The sequence below is a fragment of the Bufo gargarizans genome, chromosome 1, assembly GCF_014858855.1.
Source record: "Bufo gargarizans isolate SCDJY-AF-19 chromosome 1, ASM1485885v1, whole genome shotgun sequence".
Taxonomy (NCBI): domain Eukaryota; kingdom Metazoa; phylum Chordata; class Amphibia; order Anura; family Bufonidae; genus Bufo; species Bufo gargarizans.
In genome coordinates, this window is record NC_058080.1 from 605,076,220 (window position 1) to 605,101,331 (window position 25,112).

The 25,112-nt window shown below is 44.8% G+C and overlaps 1 protein-coding gene across 3 annotated transcripts in view; it reads right to left on the reverse strand.

Moving 5' to 3' along the window:
* LOC122924616 (synuclein alpha interacting protein) overlaps positions 1 to 19,990 on the reverse strand; it is a 231,610-nt gene extending 211,620 nt beyond the window's left edge. For 2 of the 3 annotated variants that reach the window (XM_044275887.1, XM_044275888.1), the window contains exon 1: positions 19,805 to 19,990. The gene's annotated coding sequence lies outside the window, so the exon portion shown is untranslated. The remainder of the gene's footprint in view (positions 1 to 19,804) is intronic. The other variant, XM_044275889.1, reaches the window with a different exon arrangement.
* Positions 19,991 to 25,112: the final 5,122 nt, after the last annotated feature.

Consider the following 25,112-nt stretch of genomic DNA (forward strand, 5'->3'; position numbering starts at 1 on the left):
CACACTACATCCTGAGGCTGCATACTGTCAGGACCGTTCAGCACCCTGAGAAGACCAGGGAGCAATGAGTACAGTCAGGGCTAGCAGTGCTACATTCACCACTACCCGCACATCCTGCATACTAGTGAGCTCTTCCAAAATGGAAGCCCTCACGAGTATTCGCTTTATAAGAAGCACTGCCATTTTCCCGACATTTTTTTAGGGGGGAAAAAGTGTGTTTTATAAAGCTAAAAAAAACTGTACTTTATTAGGGAAAGATGCTTTTTTACTATAAAATAGTGCAAGGAGTCTTTTTAGTAATCCTCTAACTGAGCATTGCTAAGGAGTGTCCGTCTTCAGCATTCTACTGAACACTGAAGACAGTTTAAGAAAAAATATACAGATTAGATAGTATAGATAATCGACACGTCATCAATTAGTATTAAACATATAGAGACAAAATAGCGTGCTAATTAAAACCGATACCTTTATTATGAGTTAATAGGTAAATGGAGCAGAAAGCTGCTCAAGTGGTGACCATGACCTAACAGAAGGTTGGTTAGGTCTTTTGACTCCTACTGTGATTATGATGCCACAAAAAGATACTTTATAGAGATAAACCTATAGTCATACAGGTGATTAGGTATTTACATCCGAGGACAGGTGATAGGGGGTATTCAAAGGGGAAGGAGTGACTCTCCCTGGATGTCCCTAGAGATCTAGGCCCTAAGCCCAGGTATATCCCCAGATGGTAGAGATACCCTGTCCCCGTACCTATGGCTATAGTCAACCTATAGTGACCCTACTCAGATGGTGGATACAAAGATGAATTTATGTAAAACCCCGACGCGTTTCACCTGCGACTAGCAGATTATCAGGGGGTGATAGACAAACCCTAATTTGTAGGGCAAAAAAAAGATACACATAATAGATAAAGAAATGATACTTAGCTCCAGTACACAGTCAGTGGGAGGTATATAATGATAAGACCTGTCAGTTGATAAATAGCTGATCAGGAGGAACCCACTGTCTGACATCGCAAATGCTAGGGGGAGCTGATGTGGCCCACTGAACACTGAAGACAACTGTGTGTACATGCAGTGTACCAGCCGGCTTCTTAGCTCATTACCCCAGCCCCTGCCATGCTATATGTGCCTTATCATTACTGTGTCTCTGCCTATGTGAGTTGCTGCCAACGCTAACTGCTAGAAACTCTGTACATGTCTCTCTTCCCTGCACTTCTCTCTTAGTTACTGACTGTCAGCGCTTAATGATAATAGCTCCTTTCCCTACCTTCCCAGAGCTAAAAGACACACACAGGGAAGAAAGGGAGAGGACGGGGGCTACAGCGTTCTGCGCTGACAGTATGTGTGCTATGTTACCATACACAGTGTCAATGCTAAGGCCTGACAGTCCTGTGCTCCGCTCACTTCTCACACTGGATAACTAAGAAAGAAGCACAGGGAAGAGAGGCATAAGCAGAGCTGGCAGCAAGTCATACAGACAGGGATACAGCAGTGCTGAAGACAGACTATCCTTAGCAATGCTGGGAATTTTGCTAAGAAGACTCTTTAAATCCTGTTTTCTAGAACAAAGAAGCATCTTTCCCTAATAAAGTATATGATAAAAATGTCTAACATTCCTGTCCCTAAACTGAAACGACACTTTAAGCTGCCTTACCATCTTACTATTATTATTTTTTTGTGGGCTTATTCAGGTTAAGGCAACTGCTTCATGATGACAATCATTGTCCATGGGGTGAATGGAGTACTCACAGCCCCTCTAATAGCCTGAACTGGCCTCCATTAGCATTAAAATCTGATTACCAGAGGGTAGAAAAGCCGGACCACCTGCTACTTTTTAAAAAGGGCTTTTCTACAGTACGGGAACACCCCCTTTTAAAGAGGGTGGGTCAGCAATTAACAATTCTGGAGCATCTTTTCATAGAACTCTGCCTGGTGCCTTTTCTCTGTTAATCTTCCTGGATGTCACAACTCCCCGTGTCATTAGGGTGTACTATGGACATTATGAGTTTGTGCGGACACATGTCCAGTTGACATGGGGAATGGTAACTCCCAGTTGTAAATTTATTCATATTATTCCAGGAGGAATAAAAGCAGAACTTCACCAGACAACGAGTTCTGAGAAACGATGTTCCAGATTTTTTTTGATTTTTTTTATATGAAGAATACAACTATTTACATGTCGGGAGAGCTAAGGCTAAGTTCACATCTACAGCTCAAACTCCGGTGGTCTACGCCCCAGTAACCAAGTGCCCCTATTACTATTTAGTGCTATAGTTTTCATAATTAGGAAGTCAAACCTTTTCCTCTAGCACCTGCACTACTGTTTCCCACACCGCCCAGAGTACTTGACCATTCTGTTCCTCATGACCGGTGGTGTCCTTAATTGCCCCTTCTGGTGGTTTATATCTCAGAATATTCACTTTAATCACTGCTCTTCATGTATTTAAATGAGTGGTTTGGAGTCTAAGAGGTGGAGACAGAGTCCTTGAGAAAGAAATTAAACTTTGATGCACCCAAATCACATCCCTGAGGAGATCTTTGAGGTCTGCTGATGACCTCAGTGATGTCAATCAATACTGATGGGACATAATTTGGGAACAGCAAAGCTGACTTGCATTCTCAAGGCCTCCGCTTCCTAGACTCCAAAAGACTCATCTAAATACATCACGAGAGGTGGTAAAGGTGCATTTTATGAGAAAAAAAAACATGAAACTAGACAAATAAGGACACCATCAGTGACATTAGGAGCAGAATAGTCAGGTACTCCAGAAAGTTTTGGGGGCAACATCCAGCTGATTGGTTTTACTAAAGAGAACCTTTCTGAAAATAACATTATATTAGGAAATTTCTGATGCATTTTTCTAATAAAACCTTTACAGTGGCTCCAAGGAATTGTTTTATTTTAACAGAGCTAATTTTCCAGAAAAGCTTCAGCACAATTATTACTATTAGGAATAACTACAAATTACTTTCTAAAGAGCTTTACAGTTCAGGAGAAACAACTGCCAATGAAATGCTGTGAGTCCTCGCTAGTAAAAGATCCTAATTCTAAACAGGACATGAGCACATGGAAGTTATAATTAGGGGGTGTTTTAAGTTTGTCTGCGGGTAAGGTTTGCAATGATTATTTTAGTTGTAGATGAGATAAAATTAGTTGTGGTGCTGAGGGAGTGTCAGAACATTAGATGAGATGGTGATGAGATGGTGGAGAATTCTATTATAGGAGGACAGAAATGTGACTTCTTCTAGATAGGACTACAGGGGAAACTTTATAGGGCCAACAACTGCATTACATTACTTATAATAGGAAGAAGTCCAAGATAAAGGAAGACAAAAGATCTGCACGTGAGATAAAGTCATCTGGCAGCCTCAGCGTTAAGGAGGAACTAGAGGAAAGTCAGTTTCCTTATGGGACAGGAGGAGTGTGAGGTTTAAAGCAAATGGGATATTGAACAGTAAACTGTACAGCTGGAAGCAGAGAGGGTGTGGATCCACCCCGGTCGTACAGACTTGTCCCTAATTATTTTTTCTGCTTATCTAACATTGGCCAAATGTACTTTACGATGGATTTGGTTCTACACATTCAGTTTAATTGTTAGGATCTGTTATGTGTTGGATGTATTCACTGAAATCCTTTTCTGACAGTTTTAACCTATTGCTTTCTGCACAACCCTGAAAGGATATACAAGTAGTCCAGGTAGCCCTGTCGTTACGATTGTCTTTATATTGTAAAAAAAAAAAAGGCGTAGAATGCATCTGAGAACAGAGCGTAAGTCAATGAGTTAGGTTCCTGGCACCTCTCATAAGTAACATGTATTACTGTATTTAAAGATCTGAATTGGATGCTATGAGAGTAAAATCAGCAGCATCTTTATGAATACAAATCATTGAAATGGAATATCTACTGTGCTGTATATTGACTTCAATGAACTGGTGCTGTTTTTTTATCCTCTTTTCGGTCACTGGTGGGCTGCGGGGCATTCTCCTTCCTTCTTTAATTTTTAATGCACAGAAATCAAAAGGGCTATCATACAACTAATGAGAAACATGGTGGCTAGATATACAGGAGAAGAAAGTACAGTCCATTTGTTGGCATGCTGCAAATCAAGACTGACTGGCTAGTCTTTCCACCAATAAGAAACAGGGTAGAAGGGAGTGTTGGGTATCATTGTTAAAGTGAATATACACAAACCAAACCTCAATCTGTACATGCATATTACTTTTCCTCTACAGTTTCCATGCCATGATGTCATGCATCTAACTTTTATTCCAAAATCTCTAATGTGCTGCACCCAATTCCAGATGTGAACTACCTGAGACTAGAAGCATACAAAGAACAATCAAGAGCAGCATAACATGAAGGGGACCCCAGCATAGATATTGATAACCCAAAAGTCTATTAACATCATCTCAGGTGACTTTAGAATAAGCAGTTTTCCATCTCTAATCTTCAGTTTTCCCTGAACAAAGCTCTCAGAGGATAGAGAAAAGCTGCTATGATGTCTCCCATATATACCACACAGAGAGAAGTGAATATCCTGCCCCCTATTTCTACTTCTCACATACAGAGAAGCAGCATGGAGAACATTATACTGTAATGGTGAGTAGTGAATCCAGCACAGGGATAGACAGTCGAACACTTACTAGATGCTACAGCAATTTTGCCTCTGTCTCTCTCCAGCAGCAGCTCTCTCCTCCTGCAACTTCTTTACCTCTCCATAGAACTCAATGGGCTGTAGCAGTAACCTGATCTATCAGTGAGCTGCTAACCTGTCTTTATTAAGTACATATTTAGCAATAAATTAAGAGTGACTGATCAGTGCATGAGGTAAGGGAGGAAGGAAAGGAATCTGATAAGCAGAGAAAGAGGCATTTTTCTGCTTGAAAGCATTTGTGGCATGCTACACAACAAGCTCAATTTGGCCATATTCAATATATCCTTAGCGTCTAAACTTAAACAAGCTTCTGTTGCCTGCTGCCGTATTTGCCATTTGACTTTTTATACAATTATTACAAGGAAAAAACAAAGTTACTCGGCACATCCTAATGCACAAGTGTGCAAATGAAAATGTAAAAAATCTAACACAATGCAACAGCACTCTATACACACAAAATACATGATCGCAAAATATATAAACTAATGCTATACTCACTATATAAATGAATGTGAGGTCCAAATCATTTGTACCCATCCACCACAGCAAGGTGACCTCATTTAGATGGGAATCTATGCTAAATGCTGCCTCTTGTGGTGCCAATCGGCATCCAATAAATTTGGGAAAGGCAAGTGCCACATATACACTAAACCCACTCTGTATTTTAACTTTTCTGGTGCCAGCAGACCTCCAATGAATACAGGGAGAGCAGACTTAGGCTTTATACTACACTTATTAAAATCAGCCTGTGGAAAGATGGATTAGTCATGTTCCCCTGCTGACATCTGTACTGTATTCAATGGAGGTCTGCTGGCACCAGGAAAGGTATACATCAGTGTACATGTGGACTGTCTTCCCTAAATTCCTTGGATGTTGGTTGGCACCACAAGAGGTAGCATTTAGCATAGGTTCCTGTCCAAAAGCGATATAGCAAAAAATGATTTTGATGAAAATGTATTTACTAATGACCTCATATTTATTTGTATAATGAGTATTGCACTAGTTACTATATTTTATGATCGTGTATTTTGTGTATACCGAATGCTGTCAACATTGTGTTTGATAATTCTAGATGCCTTCTAATCATCAGAGAAACCGTGCAAGATTATGCAACATGGCCTGAACATTCCCCATTAAAGTGTTTCTATTGTGGATAGCACATGTGATTGCTATTCTTAACCCTTTTGATAGTATGACATGTGATAACCTAGAGAACAGCTGAGTACAGAATTTAAAATGGTATTTCCATATTATTTTAATCCAAACATTATGCTAAACTTTTTTTTACAAGAAATTCTGTTTCAGATTATGTGTCTTATTAAGAAAATAAAGGCACAAAAGCCCCAACCCCTCCAGGAAATAATAATAATAATAAAGAAAACATATGCTATAAATTTAACTCTTTATTCAGTACTACATTCTTCAACAAGCTGATCCTAAGATGTAGGTGTAAACAGCATACTTCACAAAAGACCTGGCTTTAGAAGTCATTGCATCCTCATGAAAATGAGTTTTCTCATTGTGGCCTTTCTCACCATTTTCGTAACTCCACCTCCCCTGGCTGGTGCTTACTCGTTTAATCCACTTGTAATTGGAATCTACCATAAAACCAATGGGTTCAGAACAGCTTTCTCACGCTATATGAAAAAGTCAGTAACCAGACTGGGACTAGAAGGAACCAAGAGGCCACCAGTGATAGGAGTCTAAATCACTAAAACATCAATGACAAGTACAATTTTGACTAGTGCTGTAAGCAAGCAAGAATAGGGGGGCAGGGAATCTAAACACTCGGGAGTGACTGTATATAACTTCGATGTCTCACTATTTCACATCACATTCACAGTAGCTCAGATATTGAGAATGTTTTGGTGAGGCTTTATTTGTGCCTGTGCTATGAAAGGAACATGGTGGTCATGACTGGTTTTCTTTCCCTAATAATACTATGAATTTGGAAAGTCTTCAGACACTTTCACTTTTTTTTACATTTTGTTATGTTGCAGTCTTGTGCTAAAATACAAAAAAAAAAAATCAAGGTTTTCCTCATCAATTTGCAATCAATATCCCATAATGATAAAGTGAAAAAAGAAAACTGAAATCTTGCGTTGACATAAGTATTTAGAGCCTTTATTCAGTACTTAGTTGAAGCACTTAGTAAGCGATTAGAGCCTCCAGTCTTCTTGAGTATGATGCCACAAGGTTGAACCTGGGGCCCCATCTTAGGTCCAGAGCCCTCTGGGTCGGGTTTTCATTAAGAATATCTCTGTACTTTGCTCCATCCAGCTTTCCCTAAACCCTGACCAGTCTCCCTGTCCCAGCTGCAGAACAATCCCCCCCCACACACGCACACATGATGCTGCCACCACCATGCTTCAATGTAGGGATGGTATTGGGGAGGTGCTGAGCAGTGCAGGGTTTCCTCCAGACAAGATGCTTAGAATTGAGCCCAAAATATTCAATCTTGGTTTCAGCACACTAGAGAATCTTGTTTCTCACAGTCTAAGAGTCGTTTAGGTGCTTTTTTGTAAACTCAATGTAGAATTTCATGTGTCTTATATTGAAAAAAGAGTTCTTTCTGGCCACTCTGCCATAAAGCCTAGATTGGTGGAGTGCTGCAGTGATCTTCTGGATGTTTCTTTGATCTGTGCAAAAGATCTTTGGAGCTCAGCAAGAGTGACCATTGGGTTCTTTGTCATCCCTCTTACCATGGCCCTTCTACCCCGATTACTTTGTTTGAGAGGAGTGCATCAGCTCTATGAAAAGTTCTATATGCTCCAAACTTCTTCCATTTAAGAATTATAGAAGTCATTATGCTCTTGGGAACTTTTAGTGCAGCAGATTTTTCTGTACTCTTCTCCAGATCTGGGTCTCCACACAATCCTGTCTCTGAGCTCTGCAGGCAGTTCTTTCTTCCTCATGGCTTTGTTTTTGCTCCGATATCAATTGTCAGCTGTAAAACCTTAAAAACACAGGGTTGTGTCTTTCTCTCATGTCCAATCGAATGAATTTACCACAGGCGGACTCCAATCAAGGTGTAGAAACATCTCAAAGAAGATCCAGAGAAATAGGAGGCCCCCAGAGTTAATTTCAAGTGTCATAGCTAAGGGTGTGAATATTTATATTGATGCAAAATTTTAGCTTTTCCTTTTTCATAAATGTGCAAAAATGTCACAAATCTTGTTTTTACTTTCTCATTATAGGGTATTGAGTTCAGAATATAACATAACAAAATGTTAAGATATTGAAAGGGTCTGAAGAGTTTCCAAAAGTACTGTATGGCAGCTTTCCAAGGTCAAGGTGCCTAAATTTCTAGATTTATGGTCACTAGTGACAAAGATGCTCTAGCTATGTCACATGTGAGCAAAGCAACAACTAAGGCTGTGTTCACTTAATGCTTTTGAGACATGTTCATAGGCCATATTGGGCCCAGTGTATGCCACAAGAGTATTTTTTGCCATACATCTGGGGAATCTGCATCATTGAATTAGCGTAGTAGACTATTCTTTTCAATATAGGGTATTTTCTACCCAAAAATTATTATTTTTTCAGTTTGCCAATGTATGGAACTAAATTGCACAGCTGAGCACAGTCTATCATCCCAGTGTGGTTGGCTGCTGACCGACTAGGGTCAGAGACACCGCTGCAAGGCACAGGAAGATTAGGCAATACACAAAGTCAGGAAACAGGCACAGGTCAAGGCAGGCAAAGTACATGCAAATCCATGAAACAGTCCAGAGGTCAAGGTCACATGTTGAGTCAGGTGGCAGAAAGTTAGGATCCAGGAATCAGGCAGAAATCAGTACACAGACAGAAAAATGGACTATAGCTCTTTTGCAGGGTCTAGCAAGCAAGTGAAACCAAGGGTAATCTAAAGGAATCTATATCTCAGGCAAGGGGTGGAACACACAGCCCAGGATATATAGGAGGATTGATGAGCTCATTAGTTAAACAGCCAAACACAGAGCAAAAAGGGGAATTAATCCTTACAGTGCTGCAGGGAAAGGTTCAATGAACAGACACGAACACACACACAGACAGAAAGAGACCTAGCAGCCAGTCGGCAGCATGGGACACAGGTGTCTGGCTGCTGGTCCTGGGCAGAAGCTTGGTGAGAGATGTGGCGCCGAATCCTGGCCCAGATAGCGGGATGGTGGTGGGCACGGAGCATCGCCATGATACCCGAGCTGGTCTGTAGGTTAATTAAGCCCAGCCAGAGTATCCAAAGAGTGATGTCTCATTAGATATTCTGTATGTGGGTAAGTAACTGGCTGAGGGATAGAAAACAGAGGGTGGTTATTAACGGTACACCCTTAGATTGGGTCACTGTCACTAGCGGAGTACCTCAGGGGTCAGTATTGGGCCCTATTCTCTTCAATATATTTATTAATGATCTTGTAGAAGGCTTGCATAGTAAAATATCTATTTTCGCAGATGACACTAAACTGTGTAAAGTAATTAACACTGAGAGGACAGTATACTACTACAGAGGGATCTGGATAGATTGGAGGCTTGGGCAGATAAGTGGCAGATGAGGTTTAACACTGACAAATGTAAAGTTATGCACATGAGAAGGAATTATCCAAGTCACCCGTACATACTAAATGGTAAAACACTCGGTAACACTGACATGGAAAAGGATCTAGGAATTTTAATAAACAGCAAACTAAGCTGCAAAAAACAGTGTCAGGCAGCTGCTGCCAAGGCCAATAAGATAATGGGTTGCATCAAAAGGAGCATAGATGCCCGTGATGAGAACATAGTCCTACCACTTTACAAATGATTAGTCAGACCACACATGGAGTACTGTGTACAGTTCTGGGCTCCTGTTAACAAGGCAGACATAGCAGAGCTGGAGAGGGTCCAGAGGAGGGCAACTAAAGTAATAACTGGAATGGGGCAACTACAGTACCCTGAAAGATTATCAACATTAGGGTTATTCACTTTAGAAAAAAGACGACTGAGGGGAGATCTAATTACCATGTATAAATATATCAGGGGTCAGTACAGAGATCTCTCCCATCAGCTATTTATCCCCAGGACGGTGACTGTGACGAGGGGACATCCTCTGCGTCGGGAGGAAAGAAGGTTTGTACACAAACATAGAAGAGGATTCTTTACAGTAAGAGCAGTGAGACTATGGAACTCTCTGCCTGAGGAGGTGGTGATGGTGAGTACAATAAAGGAATTCAAGAGGGGCCTGGATGTATTTCTGGAGTGTAATAATATTACAGGATATAGCTGCTAGAGAGGGGTCCTCTGGATCAACTTGCAGGGTGACAGGCTGAACTGGAAGTGTCTTTTTTCGGCCTTATGTACTATGTTACTATGTTACTAGATATGCCTGATCTTGTAAGACCACACTCCTTGCTCTCTGTATACAGTCAGGTAAGTGCCGCTCTAACGCTGTGCTGGCATACTGGACAGCATCAGAACGACAAAATAAACTCATGAGGAGGGAAGTATCTGAAACTGCCTTTGAACAACTACCGTACACTCGATTTACATATGGGATGGAAGAAAATATAGTGGGCCCTAAGGCTACATTCACATGATAGTGAAGAAAAAAAAACGGCTATTAAACACAGTTAAAGGCCTCTTACACACGACCGTATGGATTTTTCAGTACTTTGCGGTTCCGCAAAAAATGGATCCACAAAAAATCCGGATTACGTTTGCGTGCATTACGTTTTTTGCGGAACAGAACAACTGACCCTTGATAGAACAGTACTATTCTTGTCCGTTATGCGGACAATAATAAGGCATACGGAGTATCTTCCGGTTTTTTTGCGGATGGTTTTGAATGGTTCCATATACGGTCCGTATACGGAAAGCAAAAAACTAAACGGAAACAAAAGAAAAAAACGTTTGTGTGCAAGAGGCCAAACAGTTTTTCATGGGCATTTGCATCCATGTGTCTATTCATAACCTGGCTGTTTATCATCCGTCCACCAACCGTTTTTAACAGACGTTAACAAAAGGATGAACTTCATAGGCCTTTTTTTTTTTTTTACACATGATTTCCCTAGAGCTCCTCAGCGACTTCTAGTAACCAACCCGAAATTCTGTACAATGGCCATTAAAAACAGGTCCATTGACTTCTATGGGATCCACCAGGCTGTCAAAATGGGCAAAAATATGGACATGTGAATAAACCCAGACTTCCATTGGTGTAAAAACGGTCGTCAGAGATTTTCAAGTCCGAGAGAACATGCTGTACCTTCTGTGCACTTTGTACTTGTGCTAGTTCTTACTTTGTCACAAATAATTCTGCTAAATTTGCTTCAAGTTATTTTTTCTTTGTCAAATCCACTTCAGAGATTTGGTGCTCGGAGCCAAGACTAAAATGTAAAGCATGCACCTCCGATGTCTGTAATCTGGTACCTTAAACAATACCAGAGCAGAAGTACAACCTTGTGAAACCGCCGAAGCCAGCTATTACCAAATTTGGTCTCAAGAAAAGCATTGCAACAAAAATATCAAATCGATTCCAGAATAATTATCCCAAGCGATGTGCGCCAGCTGCGCGTGGAGACGTCAGAACCCCAGGACAACTGGCCTAAGTCACCCTGGTCCTATTAGTCCTACCCCAGGCTGGATACAATTGCATCCACTCAGCCAGTAAAGAAAACAGGTCACTGGTTCAGGCGGAGAAGAAATGCCCTCACCCAGTCAGTGCTGGGCCTGGGCCAGGTCATTGGGGATTCTGCAAGTGTTTTCATTTTCGTCTCTTGTAAACTTTTTTTGAAGAAAAAATAACTTATTGTTCTTTCATTATTCTATGTTCATAGATTTCATCAAAAGCATGACAATCCTTTCTTGTATTTAGGCAGTAGGGAGCTGACTTTCATGTTCAAAAGGAGAAAAGACAGAATTACGTATTGTAGAGAGGACCAATGCCAGAGAACACTTGTATTCCCCAAGAAATAGCAATTCCGGATCTCGTGTTCGCAGAATTCAGTGTTGTGTCTTTTCTCCGCTGTTCTTCCTGGAAACGTATCAATTAACAGACACACTCTGATGTTCTCCAATGGGTGCCGACCCTGAAGACAATGGGGGAGATTTATCAAACTGGTGTACAGTAGAACTGGCTTAGGGGCCCTCAGCAACCAATCAGATTCCACCTTTCATTTTCCAAAGGAGCTGTGAAAAATGAAAGGTGGGATCTGATTGGTTGCTATGGGCAAATAAGCCAGTTCTACATTACACCATTTTGATAACACCCCTCCAGTGTGCAATGGTATCATACTGGAGCACAACTACCACTGAAACACCCTCAACCTATGGCTCTCATAGTTATGGTCTGTCAAGGCATAGTAACAGCTGGAGAGCCACAGATTGAGGACCACTGCTGTACTGGGTCGGCTGGAGAACTGCATCCTTAGATCAGGACAGAGCAGTATCTAATATATAAAGCTGTGTGTGTGTATGTCCGCTAAAGGAATCCGCACCGTCGCATTTACAATCACGACATTTGGCACACAGGTACTCCAGGTGTCCGGGAAGGTTTTAGACCAGGTCTCAGATCTCCAATAGATATTGCCAATATCAGCCAACAGAAGCTCGCAGGCCCTTAGGCCCCTTTCACAGGGGCGAGTTTTCTGCGCGGGTGCAATGCGTGAAGTGAACGCATTGCACCCGCACTAAATCCGGACCCATTCATTTCTATGGGGCCGTGCACATGAGCAGTGATTTTCACGCATCACTTGTGCATTGCGTGAAAATCGCAGCATGCTCTATTTTGCGCGTTTTTCACGAAAGAAGTGAATAGGGCTGCGTGAAAATCGCAAGCATCCGCTAGCAAGTGCGGATGCGGTGCGATTTTCACGCACGGTTGCTAGGAGACGATCAGGATGGGGACCCGATCTTTATTATTTTCCCTTAGAACATGGTTATAAGGGAAAATAATAGCATTCTTAATACAGAATGCATAGTAAAATAGGGCTGGAGGGGTTAAAACAAAATTAAAATAATTTAACTCACCTTAATCCACTTATTCGCGCAGCCGGCATCTCTTCTGTCTTCTTCTGTGAGGAATAGGACCTTTGATGACGTCACTACGTTCATCACATGGTCCATCACATGATCTTTTACCATGGTGATGGATCATGTGATGGACCATGTGATGAACGCAGTGACGACATCAAAGGTTCTATTCCTCAAAGAAGAAGACAGAAGAGATGCCGGCTGCGCGAATAAGTGGATTATGGTGAGCTAAATTATTTGTAATTTTTTTTTAACCCCTCCAGCGCGATTGTACTATGCATTGTGTATTCAGAATGCTATTATTTTCCCTTATAACCATGTTATAAAGGAAAATAATACAATCTACACTACAACTAACCTAAACCCGAACTTCTGTGAAGAAGTTCGGGTCTGGGTACCACATTCAGTTTTTTATCACGCGCGTGCAAAACGCATTGCACCCGCGCGATAAAAACTGAACAACGGAACACAATCGCAGTCAAAACTGACTGCAATTGGGTACCTACTCGCGCGGGTTTGCTGCAACGCATCCAGACCTTATCCGGACACGCTCGTGTGAAAGAGGCCTTAGTCTCCACACACACAGTTTTACACTAGGTTTCCATAACGCAGCCATTTTTCTTCAATGCTGTAGGTCAGTTTTAAAGGGCCAGGGCGCTGTGGATGGCACTGTTAAAGGAGCAAAGTGCTCACCCTCAAAAGACGGACTTAAAACCCCGCCCCCAGGCTCGCTAAGCCACGCCTCAACACGGTTAGGTCACGCCCACTCCGCAGCCGACGGGGTTAAAAAAAAATGAAGGTAAAAATCGACTTCAGCTGCAGGGGTGGGAGAGAGGGTGACTTTCTTCCTGCAGCTGACACTCAGACAGCTCGATGCATCCCTGTGTCCGTCCAGGCCCTGCGCCGGACGGAGGACAGGGAGTCTGAAAGCCGGACTAGGGGCAGGCTGCTGTGGAGGTCACAGTTAAAAGGGGGGGGGCGCTGTGGAGGTCTCTGTTAAGGGGGCAGGGAACGTTGGAGGTCACAGTTAAGGGGACGGTCCGCTATGGAGGTCAGTGTTAAGGGGCGGGGTGCTGTAGAGGTCACTGTTAAGGGGCGGGGTGCTGTAGAGGTCACTGTTAAGGGGGCGGGGTGTTGTGGAGGTCACATTTTAAGGGAACATAGCTCTGTGGAGGTCACTGTTAAGGGTGAGGGTTATTGTGGAAAACACTATTAACAAGACGGAATACTGTGGAGGTCACTAATAAAGGGGCGGCCGCCATGGAGATCACTGTTAAAGGGGAAGGCGCTGTGGATGTTACTGTGAGGGGGCAGGCCGCTGTGGAGGTTACTGTTAAAGGGGCGGGGTACTGTAGATGTTACTGTTATAGTGGATACTGTCGATATTACATGAAATAGATTAAATATACCCGAGCAAAGCCGGGTCCTTCTTCTAGTACAGGCATGCTTAACTTGCGGCCCTCCAGCTGTTGTAAAACTACAACTTCCACAATGTTCTACGCTGTAGGCTGATACCTGTAAGCTGTTCGGGCATCCTGGGAGTTGTCATTTTGCAACAGCTGGAGGGCCGCATTTTCAGAATGCCTGTTCTAATATATATATATATATATATATATATATTGCAAAAATGGTAACAAGGCAGCACTCCGGTCTTTTGGTGGAAAAAGTGGATCTTTTATTCAGCCCAATGCAACATTTCAGCTCATCTCATCAAAGGCTCCATTGAGATGAGCTGAAATGTTGCATTGGGCTGAATAAAAGATCCACTTTTTCCACCAAAAGACGAAAGTGCTACCTTGTTACCATTTTTGCTGCCGATTGTGGATTTTGCTTGCTGGAATCTTGCAAGGAATTTGCACCTGGCATTTAGGAGTGCTGCTATTTTTTGCTTATATATATCAGCTGTTTGAGAAGACTTCTCTCTTCTCGCCAAACACAGCGCCATCCAACTGATAGTGGCTGTGCTTGGTATCACAGCTCAGCCCCATTCACTGAGCTGTGCTGCGCCTAGGCCTGTGATGGCTAACCTCCGACACTCCCGCTGTGGTAAAACTATGACGCCCAACATGTACACTTGCTTGGCTGTTCTCAGAACTCCATAGAAATGAATGGTGCATGCTGGGAGTCATAGTTCCACCACAACTGGAGTGCCGGAGGTTAGCCATCACTGGCCTAAGCCATGTGACCATTTACGTGGCTAGGGAAATCTGTGATAAGTCCGCAGCACTACTACAAGTGCCAGTGCCTTCCCAAAAAGCTGATCGGCGGGGGTCCCGGGTGTCGGACCCCCACCGATCAGATACTGATGACCTAAATCATCAGTTAAATAATCCTGGAAAAACCCTTTAAGGTAATGAAAATAGAGAATACAGAACAATGTAAATCCTGAAGCGGGCATGATGAAGAGATATACGCATGCTGGAGTCCTGGCCATTGTGTCAGAAAACTGCTACTCTGAAACTAACATAATCCTAAAATTCCTAAAATTTCTAGAAAAATAGGCTGCAGTCCAAATACAGATGATGAGTGCTAGTATCTGGAACGCATGAGAGAAAGGTATTTGCATACGGATTGTAAAAAGTGTCGCCAACTTCATTATAAAGTACTTTGTGGTAGATTTAGAGGGTCTCGGCTAAGCATGGGCAAGCGTCCATATACCAAGTGCTGATGACTTACATCTTCCATAATCCTCAGCCAGTGGCGTCACGTGAGACTTGCCAAAATTACTGTAAAACAGGACAGGGGTTCTGGAGCTTCTCATATCCTAGTATAGGTGGAGACTTAAAGGGGTACTCTAATCGCAGAGGAACGCCCAGGAATAACTGCAATACTCGGTGACAAAATGTTCTGATAAGAGGCAAACCACAAACCCATCTGTGGAGAGGACGCAGGGGCTTACAGATGGGGGACACGTCAGGCTGCTGCTGGGATGTGAGCTTCCTCTCAGTCCTGTCAGGCGGCACATGATCTACGCTGAATGGCGCGTAGAAAATCCCTTTTATTCCTGGAGAAGACAGATCACTGGAAGCCTTACAAAGCCCACAGGATGTCGGAGCAGGCTGAAAGAACACCGAGAGCATGGGGGTCACTGCGCCAAGAGCTAAAGGGGCCCCTCCAAACAGACATATGTGCAGCTTGTGATGGACAATGGAAGGCTGCGTTATTTCTGTGCTGAGACATCACCGATCCATTTCTGTACATGGCCATGTGCATCATCATACCTCTGTGACATCACTGTGAGCCTTACTGCTGTACTGTGACATCACTGTGAGCCTTACTGCTGTACTGTGACATCACTGTGGACATTATGTCTGTGACCACCACTGTGACATCACTTTGAGCTGTACTGTGACATCACTGTGAACATTATGCCTGTGCCCCCCCCCCCTCCCCCCACTGTGACATCACGGTGATCCTTACTGCTGTACTGTGACATCACTGTGGACATTATGTCTGTGACCACCACTGTGACATCACTGTGACATCACTGTGAGCTGTACTGTGACATCACTGTGAACATAATGCCTGTGCCCCCCCTCCCCCGTGACATCACGGTGAGCCTTACTGCTGTACTGTGACATTACTGTGGACAATATGCCTGTGACCAACACTGTGAGTCATACTGCTGTACTGTGACATCACTGTAGACATTATGCCTATGCCCACCATTGTGACATCACTGTGAGCCGTACTGCTGTACTGTGACATCACTGTGGACATTATGCCTATGCCCACCATTGTGACATCACTGTGAGCCGTACTGCTGTACTGTGACATCACTGTGGACATTATGCCTATGCCCACCATTGTGACATCACTGTGAGCCGTATTGCTGTACTGTGACATCACTGTGGACATTATGCCTATGCCCACCATTGTGACATCACTGTGAGCCATACTGCTGTACTGTGACATCACTGTGGACATTATGCCTGTGACCACCACTATGACATTACTGTGAGCCGTACTGCTGTACTGTGACATCACTGTGGACAATATGCCTGTGACCAACACTGTGAGTCATACTGCTGTACTGTGACATCACTGTAGACATTATGCCTATGCCCACCATTGTGACATTACTGTGAGCCGTATTGCTGTACTGTGACATCACTGTGGACATTATACCTGTGACCACCACTATGACATTACTGTGAGCTGTACTGCTGTACTGTGACATCACTGTGGACATTATGCCTATGCCCACCATTGTGACATCACTGTGAGCCGTACTGCTGTACTGTGACATCACTGTGGACATTATGCCTGTGACCACCACTATGACATTACTGTGAGCCGTACTGCTGTACTGTGACATCACTGTGGACAATATGCCTGTGACCAACACTGTGAGTCATACTGCTGTACTGTGACATCACTGTAGACATTATGCCTATGCCCACCATTGTGACATTACTGTGAGCCGTATTGCTGTACTGTGACATCACTGTGGACATTATGCCTGTGACCACCACTATGACATTACTGTGAGCCTTACTGCTGTACTGTGACATCACTGTGAGCCTTACTGCTGTACTGTGACATCACTGTGGACATTATGTCTGTGACCACCACTGTGACATCACTTTGAGCTGTACTGTGACATCACTGTGAACATTATGCCTGTGCCCCCCCCCTCCCCCCACTGTGACCTGTGACCACCACTATGACATTACTGTGAGCCGTACTGCTGTACTGTGACATCACTGTGGACATTATGCCTATGCCCACTATTGTGACATCACTGTGAGCCTTACTGCTGTACTGTGACATCACTGTGAGCCTTACTGCTGTACTGTGACATCACTGTGGACATTATGTCTGTGACATCACTGTGACATCACTGTGAGCTGTACTGTGACATCACTGTGAACATTATGCCTGTGCCCCCCCCTCCCCCGTGACATCACGGTGAGCCTTACTGCTGTACTGTGAGATCACTGTGAGCCTTACTGCTGTACTGTGAGATCACTGTGAGCCTTACTGCTGTACTGTGACATCACTGTGGACATTATGCCTATGCCCACCATTGTGACATCACTGTGAGCCGTACTGCTGTACTGTGACATCACTGTGAGCCGTACTGCTGTACTGTGACATCACTGCGGACATTATGCCTATGCCCACCATTGTGACATCACTGTGAGCCGTACTGCTGTACTGTGACATCACTGTGGACATTATGCCTGTGACCACCACTATGACATTACTGTGAGCCGTACTGCTGTACTGTGACATCACTACATTGTGCCTCTGCCCACCACTGTATTATCCCTGTGCATTAGGAATAGTAACGTAATCATCCATTCTACCTAAGGTCATGGTGGTGTGGAGGTTTTGCTATGGGGCCCCCTAGGCCCCTGTTGAGGGGGGTCGCCTGTACTATAATGCATATGTCTGATGGGATGAGGAGACTGCAGCAGATTCCTGGTCCTGGGAACAATGCGCTGGACGAGACCCCTGAAGATGAAGGCTGATGGCGTTACTTCCCTGTATACCCCCTGCCCCCCCCTGTTATCAGCGGAGACTGGCACTCTGCCACATGTCACTCCTCTCCATAACAGCCAGGCGCCATGTGATAAGGGGACTGGGCACCTTGTGAGGCAGCAGGGGGATTAGACAGGACCCATGACCTTGTAACTGCTGGGACAGATCTGCCCTCCGTCACCATTAGATTATCCTGTCAGCCAGACAAAGGGCACTGCTATGTGGCCATGCCCCTCTACACTGAGCCAGAGGCAAGCCATGCTGGGCACAGGGTGGCAGCCATACCTCAGGTCACATTGTGTCCATCAGAGCCACACAGGGCCAGCACTAGCCCAATGCAAATGGTGGCGCATTCATAGCCAGACACTATAACCATCCCCTGCCACAAATCTGGGGCACCATGAGGGAAATTGATACAAGGAAATACACAGATATACAATGAAATGTTTTATAGAGCAGAGCTGTGTCCGATGTAGCAGAGGTGAATGTGTCTTGATGCCCTATGTGTGGTTTTAGATGCTGCCAGAATATAAGCTAGAACTGAAGGGCTGTGTCAGCTCTGCTACATCTGCACACAGAGAATGAGGACAGGTAGTGAGGCTGCATAGACCTAAAGGGCTGTGTCAGCTCTGCTACATCTGCACCCAGAGACTGAGGACAGGTTGTGAGGCTGCAGAGACCTGAAGGTCTGTGTCCGCTCTGCTACATCTGCACCCAGAGACTGAGGACAGGTTATGGGGCTGCAGAGACCTGAAGGGCTGTGTCCGCTCTGCTACATCTGCACCCAGAGACTGAGGACAGGTTATGGGGCTGCAGAGACCTGAAGGGCTGTGTCAGCTCTGCTACATCTGCACCCAGAGACTGAGGACAGGTTGTGAGGCTGCAGAGACCTGAAGGGCTGTGTCAGCTCTGCTACATCTGCACCCAGAGACTGAGGACAGATTATGGGGCTGCAGAGACCTGATGGGCTGTGTCAGCTCTGCTACATCTGCACCCAGAGACTGAGGACAGGTTGTGAGGCTGCAGAGACCTGAAGGGCTGTGTCCGCTCTGCTACATCTGCACCCAGAGACTGAGGACAGGTTAAGGGGCTGCAGAGACCTGAAGGGCTGTGTCAGCTCTGTACATCTGCACACAGAGACTGAGGACAGGTTGTGAGGCTGCAGAGACCTGAAGGGCTGTGTCAGCTCTGTTACATCTGCACCCAGAGACTGAGGACAGGTTGTGAGGCTGCAGAGACCTGAAGGACTGTGTCAGCTCTGCTACATCTGCACCCAGAGACTGAGGACAGGTTGTGAGGCTGCAGAGACCTGAAGGGCTGTGTCAGCTCTGCTACATCTGCACCCAGAGACTGAGGACAGGTTGTGAGGCTGCAGAGACCTGAAGGGCTGTGTCAGCTCTGCTACATCTGCACCCAGAGACTGAGGACAGGTTGTGAGGCTGCAGAGACCTGAAGGGCTGTGTCAGCACTGCTACATCTGCACCCAGAGACTGAGGACAGGTTGTGGGGCTGCAGAGACCTCCCTGGAATAATAGCGGCTTCAGCCTGTCACCCGAGAACAAAGCTCTGGGGGCCGCGTTACCATGGATACCAGCATTCAGCATCTGCTCCGAGGTCCGCACACAGGACCAGTCAGCCCCGGACACCACACGCATCCTCATCCCCCGCACAAGTCACCTTTGTCTCCTCAGCTGGAAGTCTCCCGGATCCGTGTGAAGAAGATGCTCATCCACAGCTCAGCGGCAGCAGCACAGGGCGGCCTCCCAGGCAGTGAGCAGCCACCGGGCCGGCTCTCACACATAGGGTTAACCCTGTCAGCAGAGCACGCCCCCGGTGACTGATTGGCCCCGGCTGTGTATGAGAGTCCGGAGCAGGCGGAGCCCCGCCCCGTTCGGTCACAGCCCGCCCTTCTCCGCACCGGAGGCTGCTACTGCGGACACCGAGGGAGAGACATCCAGGAGGACCCCGGTCTGCGGCTCAGTGTCCCCGCCTGCAGGAGTCACCTGTGCACTGCGTCTGCCTGTGGAGACCGGGGGAAGGACACGGCAGAGGGTTGCGGCAGGCAGTCCCATCGTATGCAAACTGAAGGCATATGTCAGACGGATCCGTCCAGACTTTACACTAAAAGTCGATGGGGGACGGATCCGTTTAAAAAAATGCACCATATTGTGTCACCTTCGAACGGATCTGTCCCCATTGACTTCCATTGTAACTCTGGACGGATCCAGGCGGAGTGGAGGACAGACGGTGATGCATTCTGAGCGGATCCGCATCCACTCAGAATGCATTAGGGCTGGACGGATCCGTTCGGGGCCGCTTGCGAGAGCCTTTAAACGGAACTCACAAGCGGAGCCCCGAACGCTAGTGTGAAAGTAGCGTTTCTTTCCTGATCTGTTCCGTTTTTTGCGGAACAGATCTGGACCCATTCACTTTCAAATGGGTCCTGAAAAAAAATCGGACAGCACAATGTCTGATTTTATTTCGGGACCCATTGAAAATGAATGGGTCCAGATCTGTTCCGTTCCAAATTGAACAGATCAGGAAAGAAACAACGGACGTGTGAATGGACCCTAAACTGATCAGTTCTTTTCCGGTATTGAGCCCCTAGGACGGAACTCAATGCCGGAAAAGAATAATACTTGCAGCAGAGTGATCCGGCAAGTAGTTCCGTCGCCAGAACTGCCTGCCGGATCCATCAAAACGTATGCCAACTGATCGCATTAGTAAGACGGATCAGCATACTGATCCGTCTTAAAAATGCATTCAAATGTCGGATCCGTCCTTCCGGTGTTATCGGTAAAAACTGATCCGGCATATTTTTTTTCACCTTTTTTTCGATCTGCACGTGAATGCCAGATCTGGCACTAATACATTCCTATGGAAAAAAAATGCTGGATCCGGCATTCCGGCAAGTGTTCCGTTTTTTGGGCCGGAGATAAAACTGAAGCATGCTGGGGTTGGGAAGAGGAGGTGAGGCCGATCATCAGCATGTCAGACACCTGTTTCATGCTGAGGATCGGGCTCACCTCCCCTTATGGGTGGGGAAGGGAAGGTTGACCCTATTTAAGATCATGGCGGATCAGACACTTTTGATTATGATTAAGAACAGAAGTGTTCGAAGCGCGTAAATCAACTGGGGAAGAGTGGGAACAAGTGCCACTGTATTTTGTATATACTTCGAAAAATTTGGTGAATAAAGATCGGGAACGAAAAAACTTCCAAAACTGGTGCTGGATCCTTTTTCTTTTTTCACGTGGATGTTCATCAGGACTGGCTTGGGTCTGCTCCGTGCACCGTTCTGCAGGAGCCATGTGGGTCAGCTGGTTTTAACTATTTTCTACCTGTCGTATAGTCCCACCATGCAGAACATACCGGACATTCTCACCGACATCCATCCCAGACCTGTGCGAATAAAGTGCATATTCTGTAAATGAAACCTGATGGAGCTGGTAATATCCAAGATTTCCGGGAAAACCTCAGCCGTATAACGTATTCATATGTGATTATTTCCTCTTATTGCTTTTTTGGTACATAAAATATATTCTGTAAAATTTTACCTCCCCAACTTTCTACAATTAAGCGTGCCTTTCAGGAGAGCGCTGTAGCCTGCCTTCACTTTGTAGTCACATTCCACCGCTACATGGTCCCATTTTTCTTATGCCGTATAAATTTATACCAAGATTAACTTGTGCCCTGTAACAGATGCCAGATACAATAATCCGCCTGCGTGTGATTTGTGCTCTCATTTTATCACAGAACGGGTACTTTATAGGGAACTGCAAATAACTTATTAGACCAGAATTATGATACAGCCGTACCAGAGCCTGAAAAACGTCATTTAGTCGTAAAATGCCTTTCACTTTAATATTTTTCTAAAGGCTTTAAAGTGTAACTGTCATATAATTATTTTTTTTGTTGCTAATGTGTAGGGACCGTGATGGGACATTTTTCTAATATACTAGTAGAAAACTTGGGTTGAAATGTCCCTTAGCAGTGATCTTTATCGGAGCCGCTGCTACGGGACGTCCGTCAGCGCTGCATCTGCTCCCTCGTATAGTGGGGACGATATAGTCCTAAGTAGATTAAATATACATTAATAAATAAGTGTATACATTTAGGGGGGAATTTACTAAGCTGAAATATGCCTAAATTAGGCACATTTCAGGGGGCTATCCACGACTTCGCCCTCCTCACACCAGGTTTAAAATCGTAGACGTGGCGGCCCGCCTCATTCATCATTTTCTACTCCTGTTTAGGCCTTTATTAAGGGTGTTTAAGCTAGGGGGGCTGAGGTGGTTAAGATTAGCGTCTAAAATGCCGGTCTTAATAAATGTGGCCCTTAGTTCTTGGTCACTGATCAGTGTGGTCAGCGCGCTCTTCAACTGTACTGCCGACGCGCCGTGTAACGAACCAGCTGCCAAGAGAGATGTCTGTGTGAGCGGTAAGCGACCACTACTGGCACGGGGAAGCTGTTATACAGTATATAGTGAGCTTACCGCTCAGACATCTCCCCTGGTGCCCGGAGTTACCGACCACACTGACCAGTGACCAGGAACTTAATGTATATATTGATGTATACTTTATCGAGTTATGACTGTATCGTCCCCACTATATGAGGGAGCAGTGAGGGCAGACACCCAGCCCAGCCCGTTTTCCTATCTTCTTAGTTAGGAAGACGTATGTCCCTTAGCAACTTGAATGGGTCCGTGATCGGTCTGCAACGCAAAAAAAATAGAACATGTTCTATTTTTTTGCGGTGCGGCGGCACGGAGAGAAGCCCCACAGAAGCACTCCATAGTGCTTCCATGGGACTCCGTGCCTCCGTGCCATACCGCACCTTCAAGTGAATGGGTCTGCTTCCGTGATGCAGCGAACAAACGGCTGGGTCCCGTATATTGCGGACTGCAATACGGACCCAGCCGACACACATTCGTGTGCATGAGCCATAACACGGACATCATGCGCTGTAAAGGGGTATATGAGACATATGTGGACTTCAGGTCTGAAGCGGTAGAGTTTGAAACCCAAATTTGCGCACACATTTTGTCTGCCTAAGGGTTCATGCACACAAACGTATTTTCTTTCCGCACCCGTTCCATTTTTTTGCGGACAGTATGTGGTCCGCAAAAAAAATGTAAGTTACTCCATGTGCGTTCTGTTTACGTATGTCTGTATTTATTTCCTTATAAAAATAGAACATGTCCTGTTATAATTGTCCGCATTACAGACAAGGATAGCACTGTTCTATTAGGGGCCAGCTGTTCCGTAAAATATGGAATACACACGGACGTCATCCGTATTTTTTGCAGACCACAAAATACATACGGTCGTGTGCATGAGCCCTAAAGGTAAACATTGGCTAAATGTAGAGGTAAGTGAATTCATTCGCAATAAGGGGGTAGGTACAGCGGAGGATTTGTACTTGGGAAGTCTCAATCAGATCTCTCAAACCACTGGTCACATACAGTTTAAATAATTGCTGCATTTGAGGTAAACAAGTCATCGAAACTAAGAATTTCTTTGGTAGATTCTGTTTTAGGGAAGTTTACACCGTTTGTAGAGGGAGTACATAATGACGGAGTGCCTCCCAAGTCTTAAATGCCTTAGTAATTGAGGTAGTTTCCTTCTCTGTGGAGAGCAGCTGTAAAACTGTGGAGGAACCAGTGGAGGGTCCAAAGTATACACCATGCAGGACAAGCTTTAATGGACTTGGATGGGTTACACGGTCTTTTCCATTTTATGGCACTATACAGTAAAATATTACTGTCTAAGGCAATCATAGCCTCTCTTTAAGTGCTTATTATCACATAATTAAGTTAAAGCATTCAATACTATGCCAGGCACATCCACTCTGGGCTGGAGACTGTATATGTACACACAGACCTTGTTTTATCTTACGTTACAGACTTGGGTGATACACTTTGGGGGAGATTTATCATTTCTCCTGAAAAGTGGAGTTAAAAAGTAGCAAATTATGTGTCAAAATTGTCATATCTCCCAGTTTTTAAGCCACCCTTTCCACTTTTCAGGAAGGTGGCATGGCCAGCTGCCATGAGCAATTTATCCTCAAATGAAGCCAGAAATCTGCAGTAGGTCAGAGCTGCCGTATATTTCTGTTTAGGCGCATGGACTGCCGGAGGAAACGCCTCATTTATGATGAGGTCTGAGCGCATCCTCAAGCAGTGGAGCAGAAGGCGACGATCTTGATAAATCTCCCCTTTTGTGCAGACTTTACCGCAAAATCCCATCCAGACGTAGCTTCAGCAAATAGTAAAACTGCATCCCTGCAGTAACCTTAAAGGGGTTATCCGAGTAATGGAAAAAAATATATAAAAAAACATTATAAAACTCATCAGGACTTTACATATACATTAGTTAAGCTTGATTTCTTGGAAACAAAACCCATACTTACACCTTTGCATGGTTCTGTTATTCTTGCTTTGTTTACATGCTGCAGCAAAGCTGTGGGGTCCTGTAACCACAATGACTGAGCTCTCGCTCATAAATATTTGTGGGCATGAATAATCTGCCCTTCCCCGCCCCCTGCTCTGCACAACCTAAGGCTACTTTCACACTAGCGTTTTTTGCTGATCCGTTATGAATCTGCAAAAACGCTTCCGTTACAATAATACAACCGCATGCATCAGTCATGAACGGATCCGGTTGTGTTATGTCTTCTATAGCCATGACAGATCCGTCTTGAACACCATTGAATGTCAATGGGGGACAGATCCGTTTTCGATTGTGTCAGAGAAAACTGATCTGTCCCAATTGACTTACATTGTGTGCCAGGACGGATCCGTTTGGCTCTGCTTCGTCAAGCGGACAGCGTTTTGGTGTCCGCCTCCAGAGCGGAATGGAGGCTGAACGGGGGCAAACTGATGTATTCTAAGCGGATCCTTATCCATTCAGAATGCGTTAGGGCAAAACTGATCCATTTTGGACCGCTTGTGAGAGCCCTGAACGGATCTCACAAACGGAAAGC